Source organism: Haemaphysalis longicornis, unplaced genomic scaffold (assembly GCF_048455015.1).
Source record: "Haemaphysalis longicornis isolate Haplotype H1 unplaced genomic scaffold, Haemaphysalis longicornis Haplotype H1 scaffold_4, whole genome shotgun sequence".
Lineage (NCBI taxonomy): Eukaryota > Metazoa > Arthropoda > Arachnida > Ixodida > Ixodidae > Haemaphysalis > Haemaphysalis longicornis.
The window spans coordinates 206,887,081-206,895,217 of NW_027526361.1; the positions used below are offsets into that span (position 1 = coordinate 206,887,081).

The following is an 8,137-nucleotide window of genomic DNA, read 5'->3' on the forward strand; positions in this document are numbered from 1 at the left end:
AAATGAACCCTCAGCCTGAGCACCAGCCGTCTACCTTTCTGAGATGCATGGCGAAGAGGATATCGGACCTGGACGATCGCCAACGCGTTGTTACGCTAATGGTGGACGAAATCCACATGAAGCATTTTTTTAGTACAAAAGCGCAAACATCCCTGGCATCGCACACAACTCACCAGAGGCAGCAAACAGCGCTCTTGGTTTTATGGTTCAGAGCCTCACGTCAAAATTCAAAGAGGTAGCCCATATAGTGCCTGTCCGCTCTGCAGACGGGAAGTTTCTGCACAAGGTGCTGAAAGAAGTCAATTTTGGTTCAGAGAAGATTGGCTACGAAGTTGTATGCGTTGTAACCGACAACAACAAATTCAACAGGAAACCTATGGAGCATTTTGATCAGTCTTTTCTAACTTGCTCGTCTTCGGAGACTCGCTTTGTCTATGAGCATCCGTGTGATCCTGCAAGGCCATTGCTTTTTGTGATAGACCCAGTTCACATTTTGAAGTGCATCCGAAACAACTGGCTGAAGCAAAGTAATGACCAGCGGTGCTTTTTTTCCCGAGATGAATTCAGAACACACAACCGAGAGCGCACGTTGACGGCATCATTTCAAATTATCAGAGGTTTGTACAACGATGAGGTTGGTCAGCTACTCAGGCATGCTCACACGCTGACTCGGAAAGGGCTCTTTCCGACGGACATTGAAAAACAAAATGTAAAACTTGCGCTGGAAATATTCCACAGCTCCCTCCCTCCCGCCCTGCGAGGCCTTCAATCGAAGCACAACCTTCAGTTTGTTGAGGGAACCGCGGCTTTCATTGATATTGTGCTGACGTGGTGGAGGATTGTGAATGTCCAGACACCATGCAAGGGGAAAAGGCTGAGGGATGAGCTCCAAAGCCCGGTGCTTCTCTAGATGACCCGCAAGTGGGCTTCCTATACAACCTTTTGGACTGGCTGGATGAGTGGAAGGATCGAACTGCGTCGTACGACAGCGGCACGTTGACCAAGGAAACTCACGCTGCTCTCCACCAAACAACTCATGGACTCGTGGAAATTGCTAGGTGCTGCCCCCACCGAGCTCAACATGCTCTACGTCCAGTTTGGCAAGATCCAAACCGACAGCCTGGAAGACCGCTTTGGGAAATACAGGCAACTCGCAGGCTCGCAGTACCACGTGTCCATACGGCAAATCTACGAGGGCGAAAACAAGATGCGCTTGCAAAGCACGCTGCTGACTGTCAGTAAACCTTCCCAGCACGAGAGTCACAGAGACGAACAGTGGGAAGACCTTGACCGAGACGAGGGTGCAGCACGCGCTAACTACAATGTGGTTGTCACGCAAGACACCTTGTCTAAGATGACGGACATCATTGCGGTATTGGTGTACGTGGCAGGATACTCCGTTTACTCCACCTTGAGAAGGCTGAAATGCAAGAAGTGCAGGGACATCTTAACCATTGACAAGGAAGGCACTGTCTCGGTGGAGGATCCCAACTACGACCTTGTGAAGGAGCTTGACCGAGGAGGACTCGTACATCCCTAAATATTTGCTGTCAACGCCGTTGCACACAGCTACGCAGTCGTTGAGGAATTATCAAGACGAGACGACTTCTTAACCATTCCCAATCAGCGTCAAGTGGCGACAGATCTCACTGTGGATCTACTAACTGAGGATGACCCATCTGATTTTGATGGATGTGATGCTGGACACACGAAGGAGATTGTCCTTAAGTACATTTTGTGGTGCAGTTCGAACATTTTGCTGAAAAACTTCTGCTCTAGAATAAATGATGACATTCGTGACGCCAGTGAAAAATCGAAGAAAAGGAAGCTTCAAACACTGAGCAAAAAAGTAGAATGGGTGCGGTTTTCTCCCCGGGGTAAATCGTAATTGATAATCAAGATGTTGAAGTCATTCGTTTGATTCTCTCAATCGCCGTGGCGGTAAAGCTAGAACATCAAAACTTTGACAAGCCGGATGCAGTACTTTGATACTCCGTGAAGCAATGTAGGATGCTCAGTGAGATTTTTTCCCGAAATCTTTTATTCGGTCTAATTTAGCCGCAGCAACTGCGAACGCGCGCGGGAGCGTTGGTTCTGCTAAAACTTGCACGAAACACTGGCTTTCCGCCGCATTCGCCGGCATAAATGGGGCCCCCAACCCTGTGACGTCACCGCGGCAGCCCTACGGCCTTGAAATCTAATTGGTGTTGGCTTGGCTCGGCAGGCCGATGTTGTTGTCTCCCTCCGGGAGAAAATTTGCTGCCTGCGTGGGGAACTCGTTCGACGGCCTGCTGCCCCGCGCACCCATCCCTGCTCCCCGGAATCGAAGTCGCTATTCTCTGCGGTTGTGGCGGCTCCGCCGCTGCCTGCCCATGCCGCATCCCCCTCGCCGACATCAGCCACTGCCGGGGGCGTGCAGGGTTATGTAGTTGCATTTGTACCTGCCCCGGTCACTGGGATTGTACAGCCGCAGGGACGCCCAGCTCGCCTTCAACCGTCGTATGGCACTTCCGACCCAGGATCATTCACGGTGGTTTCACCGAAATTAACCCACTCGGCTGACCAACAACCGCCACGTGACGTATCTCGGCGGCCACCTGCTATGTTCGTTTCTAGGCTGTCACCGGAGACTACTAGTGAAGCCTTGTCCTCCCACCTCACCACTTTGAACGCCCCTCCTGTGACCTGCAAACGACTAAAAACAAGGTTCACTAACAATGCGTCGTTTCATGTCATGTTCTCCGATAAGCACTTCGAACGCTTGCAAAACCCATCGTTGTGGCCGAACTGGTGCCTCTTTAAACGGTTTCTATGTCCTCTTTATGAATCCATGATACACACATCTGAAATATCTAATAATAATCCACCCGGATGCGCCTGAACATTCTCTATCAAAACTTTCGTGGCCTACGGACAAAGGCTAGTGAGTTTTTTTATTCCGTATCTTCATCTGATTTCCATATTATTATTTTTACGGAAACCTGGCTTGAACCAGATGTTGCCTCCGGCGACTATTTTACCAAAAATTTTAATGTTTACCGCCGTGACAGGGACTGTACAAAAGGTAAACGTTTTGGTGGGGGTGTTCTCATAGCTGTGGATCGTTCTATTACTTCCTTGAGGCGCAGCGATATCAAAACTGTGGATGAATCTGTCTGGATGAATTATGCTGCCCAGGTAAGCGGAATATATTACATTCTACATTTTACTTTTGTCCAAATCTTCATCCACATGAGTATGATTCAGACATTTCGGCCATCGAAAACGTCGTCACCTCAAATCCCCGTCATGACTAATGTATCGCTGGCGATTTTAACGCACCTGGTATCGACTGGTTGGATGGTACCGTCCAGCATCAATACCACTATGTCATCAGGAAAGGCACCTGCCTTCTCGAATTCATTTCTTTTACTGACCTCCAGCAAAAAAATGGTGTAAAAAACTGCAACGGAAACCCGCTTGACGTTTGCTTTTCCAATCTTCATTCTCTCAGTGTTTCCAAGTTCGATTTTCATCTTGTGTGTCCTGACCAGTATCATCCCCCCTTGCATCTTTCTTTACCGTGTTCCCCTCTGTTCCAACTTTAGTGTGCCGAAATCATTGATTTTGTTAAATGAACTTTATTCTTCATTCTAGTTTTTTTTTTATCGCTTGTATTTTGTTGTTGTCACGCGTGGATGTATTTGTGTCGTCGTCTGTCTTTTTCTTAAGTGCGCCATAACAAAGGCTACGGCTGTACCTGGGCACTATAATAAAGAGATTGATTGATTGATTGATTGATTATTACAATAAAGATGGCGCCCACTAAGAATGCGTGCGTTCTGTGCTCCTAAGTTTTTAAAGGTGAACAGAAGTTCCTTCGCTGCGCTGAGTGCAAGAAACGCGCTCACAAGTAATGCATCACGATACCGGACGACGACGACCTTCAGGTAGCCATGTCTGGAGCGCGCGCTTCGTCTGCAATGCGTGCAATACCGCGTCGTCGCTTCATCGCAACCGGTAATTATTTTCCCAGCCGATTAATTATTATCATTTCCGTACTCCACTTCCGCACAACAAACGATTGTTGTCACTTACTTATATTTTTCAAAGTATGTGGAGGGTGGCGCTGCGGTCGCCGAAACGAGCGAACGTGTGTCGCGTTGGCTCCATAGATTATGCTTAATTGCGCAGTGCTAATTAGCATCGCCGATGGAATTCCTTCACTAGTCGACGCAGCTCAGTGAGGGGCATCGACCGATACCAAAATCTGTGAGGTGCAGCGAATTTTCACCAGATTTTCTGAGTGTGACAGTTTCCCAGCATGGTTGTCCAGCTAAGCCTAACCGAGTCACCTCTCGGGGTCGGGACCGGGCGGGCCGGAGTCGGCGGCCAGCGGTGGGAAATGGCTTCTACGGACGGCAAAGCGGCAGCGATGGGCACAGGTGTAGGCCCGGTGGACGGAGACGATTTTCGACCCACGACAACGAACGTGCGCTACGACGATAGAAGGTCAACGATGGCGGTTCACGGCACCGAGTTGCTCTTCACGGACACGGAGGGATGGCAGGCGGCCGGCAAGCGACTTCGGCAGCGAGCGGCCAGCGCTGCAATCGGTGAGTCGGTTCCCGCTTCCCATTAAGCCCCTAAAGTAAACAACGCGCAATTCGCAAAGAGGGTATCGGCTAGGATAGGCCGGGCAGCGCGCATGCCGCGGACGTTGCCCCGCGAGGAGATTAAGGTTGTACTTCAGCCGCGCGGTGGGCTCAACGTGGGCCGCACCGAAGTGTCCAGGTTGATGACCGCGATTTTCGCGGCGGTGGGGACTACGATGCAGGAGTCGAAAGAGGACACCATGTGTACGAACGTGGAGCAGAATATTATATTCATCAGCACCCCGCACGAGGGAAGGGCAACCAAATATGCAGGGATCCGGTCGCTCTGGGTCGGGGACAACGACCACGAGGTTAACGCTTACTTCTCCGCGCCAAATGGCGCGGCGAAGGGGGTGATTCGGGGGATATCTCTGTCTGATTTGAGCCAAGAGCTCCTGGGTAACATAGTGAATGACGCTAACCCACTCGCGTTAGACGCGCACAGGATCGGGAACACCACGACGGTGATTGTGGTGTTTGAGGGCAAGAAGGTGCCGAATTATGTGAAGTATGGTGCTATGCCCGTAACGTGTAGTCTGTACAGGCAGCATTTTGAGGTGTGCCGCTGCTGCGGCAAAGTCGGTCACAGGACGAACGTGCGCCCCTTCCGGACACGAAAGTATGCTTTGCGTGTAACGTGCCAAACCCTGGCCCAGAACACGAGCGGGAATGCAAGCCTCGATGTAAGCTATGTAACGGCACGCATCCCACCGGGGCGGCGGGGTGCAAAAATCGCTACAAAGTTCCCTACGCGGTCACTCGCCGCCGGTGGGAGCGTAAGCACGTGGAGGCCCAGCAGCCTCGATTAGGCTTAGAAGAGTTCCCGCAGCTGCAGCCGCGTGCCCACGTGACGGCACAGGCGCCGGTGGCGAGCGAGCGCGGACGCCTACGTCAGCGCAGCAGCAGCCGGCGGAGCTCCGGCAACTGCGGCGCGAGCCGCAGCGCCACTCGCAAGTGAGAGTCGAAGTCGAGAGAGCGTGTGGCGTGGGCCGACATGGTTAGACCGCAAACGCCAGAGCGAAATGCCGTATCCCCGACACGTTCATCGCAGCCAAGCCCCGAAATGCTCAAGCTACACAACGAGAACGAACGCCTAAAGAAGCGCATCGCCCGAAATTAATCGCAAATAGGACTTGCTGCTGGCCAGCCAACGCCAGGAGCAGGCAGGGGTCGCGGAGCGAGAACGCGAGCAGAAGAAGGCGCAAGCGCAAGCGCAAGCGCAATTCCAGGCGCAAGTGCAAGCCATGGAAACACGGGTCGAAGAGGCGGAGATGACGGCGGGAGAGGAACCCATGACCGAACCCGAACCCTACGCCACGCGCCGGGCGGTGGAAACGAGAACGACGTACCGAACACTAGAGAAGGCCATCCAACGCCTGGAAGAGCGATTCGACAGGTTCGAAAAATCGGCGAACAGGAGGCTGGCGGCGCTGGAAGCGACGACGGCCGACATCGTCGTACGACTAACGAAGCTGGAGCAGATGTTTCCGGCGGTCCAAGAGACCCTGGTGCAAATGCAAGAGGCCATAGCAAGACTAAGCGCGGGATTCCAACAAATATGCCCTGACCAGCACCCAATATGGCCAGTAGAGCAATAAGACACGAACTCGTAGTGTGGCAGTGGAACGCGAACGGCCTGCGCGGCAAGAAGGCGTCGCTACAACAATACATTGAAAAGGCGAGCCGACGGCCGGACGTGATTCTACTGCAGGAAACACACAGCGAGACGCCCCCGAGCATGCCGGGGTTCTGCTCGTACGCAAGCCCCCCCAGCGCGCGAACACTCGGGAGCGGTGCCGGACAAGGGGTGTGCACGCTGATCAAGAAGAGACACACGTACGTGGAGCACGAGCTGCTGCTCAACAGCGCGGTGGAGCCCCGAGCGATCGAGATCGTGGTGGGCCGCAAGAGGAAGGAGAGCGTGTTCGTGATAAATGTGTATAGCAACCCGAAGCAGTTCCAGCAGAAGTTTCGAACATTGGTGCACAAGGTGGATCAGATAGTGGGGGCCGACGTCGCACTGCTTTGCGGGGACTTTAATGCGCCGCACGCGACGTGGGGCTACTCGAAGACAACAGCGAAGAGGCGCAGCCTGTTTGAAGAAACGACGGACGGGGTACCAACTGCTGAACGACCCTACGGCACACATGCGACACGGGACGTCGGTGCAACGCGACACGAACCCGGACCTGGCTTTCTGCAAGAGGGCCGGTGTGCGATGGAGGAACACGGGAGAGACGTTGGGTAGGGACCACTGTGTGTTGGAGATGGTGGTGCCGCTGCGTGGGAGGGTACCGCAGCCACGAAAACAGCAGTTGACGGACTGGAGTGCGTAGAGGGAAGCTCTGAGCGAAGTGCCGGGGGCGATTGTCGACATCGACGAGTGGGCAAGCGCGATCAACGAGGCGATGCGCAAAGCGACGACGGAGATCGAGGCAGACGACGAGACCCCGCAGGTGGACAGCCGACTTCCGCACCTGATGGAGGCGCGGAACTCGCTGAGGGAAAGATGGAAACGGCAACGACACAACCGGGCGCTGCGCAAGCGGGTGGCCCAGCTGAACCGTGAGATAGAGCGGCACAGCGCGGCTCTCTGCAGGCAGCAGTGGCACGCGGTCTGCCTGGAGGCGGACGGTCAAATTCATAAAAGTCGCACCTGGCAGCTGCTGCGCCACTTGCTGGACGAAAGTAAGACGAAGGGAACGCACCACCACATCTTGGCGCGCACGTTGCACAAGGCGAAGAGGGAGCTCGGCGAGGCCAAGGTCCAGAGGCGATTGAAACAACAAGTATCTGCCGGTCACCCCACCGGACCCCCTCCCGAGCTACACGGGCACGGCCAACTACCTGCTCGACGCAGATATCTAGGAGTGGGAGGTCCGCGCGGTGATCCAAACAATCAACGGCATATCGGCGGCGGGGCCGGACAAGGTGTCGAACAAGGCGCTGCGGAACCTCGGCGACGCGGCGGTGACTGCACTGACGGCTACTACAACAAGTGCTGGCGCGCAGGAAAGCTGCCCAAGAGCTGGAAGGACGCGCGGACGGTGCTGATCCCGAAACCGGGCAAGCCGCCGCACATTGACAACCTGCGGCCGATCTCGCTGACGTCGTGCGTCGGGAAGGTCTTTGAACACGAGCTACTCAACCGCTGGGAGAGGTACCTGGAAGAAGAAGGGCTCTACCCCGACACAATGCTGTGCTTTCGGGCCAAGTTGAGCACGCAAGACGCGAAGCTGTTGATCAAGCACGAGGTCCTGGACCAGCACACCCGTTCCATGGACAGCAAGGCGGTGCTGGGCCTGGACTTGCAAAGCGCGTTTGACAAGGTCCATCACTCGACAATCCTGAAGCAGGTGTCTCGACTGAACATGGTAGAGCGCCCGTTTGCCTAGATAAAAGACTTCCTGACCGACCGCACAGCGACGATCGTGGCGGGCGACATCGAACTACCGAGAAAAATGCTGGGGAGCGTGGGCACGCCGCAGGGCTCAGTGATCTCG

The 8,137-nt window shown here is 54.2% G+C and overlaps 1 pseudogene; it reads left to right on the forward strand.

The window, feature by feature from the left end:
* Positions 1-202: 202 nt before the first annotated feature.
* On the forward strand, positions 203-1,888 carry LOC144180198 (uncharacterized; annotated as a pseudogene).
* Positions 1,889-8,137: the final 6,249 nt, after the last annotated feature.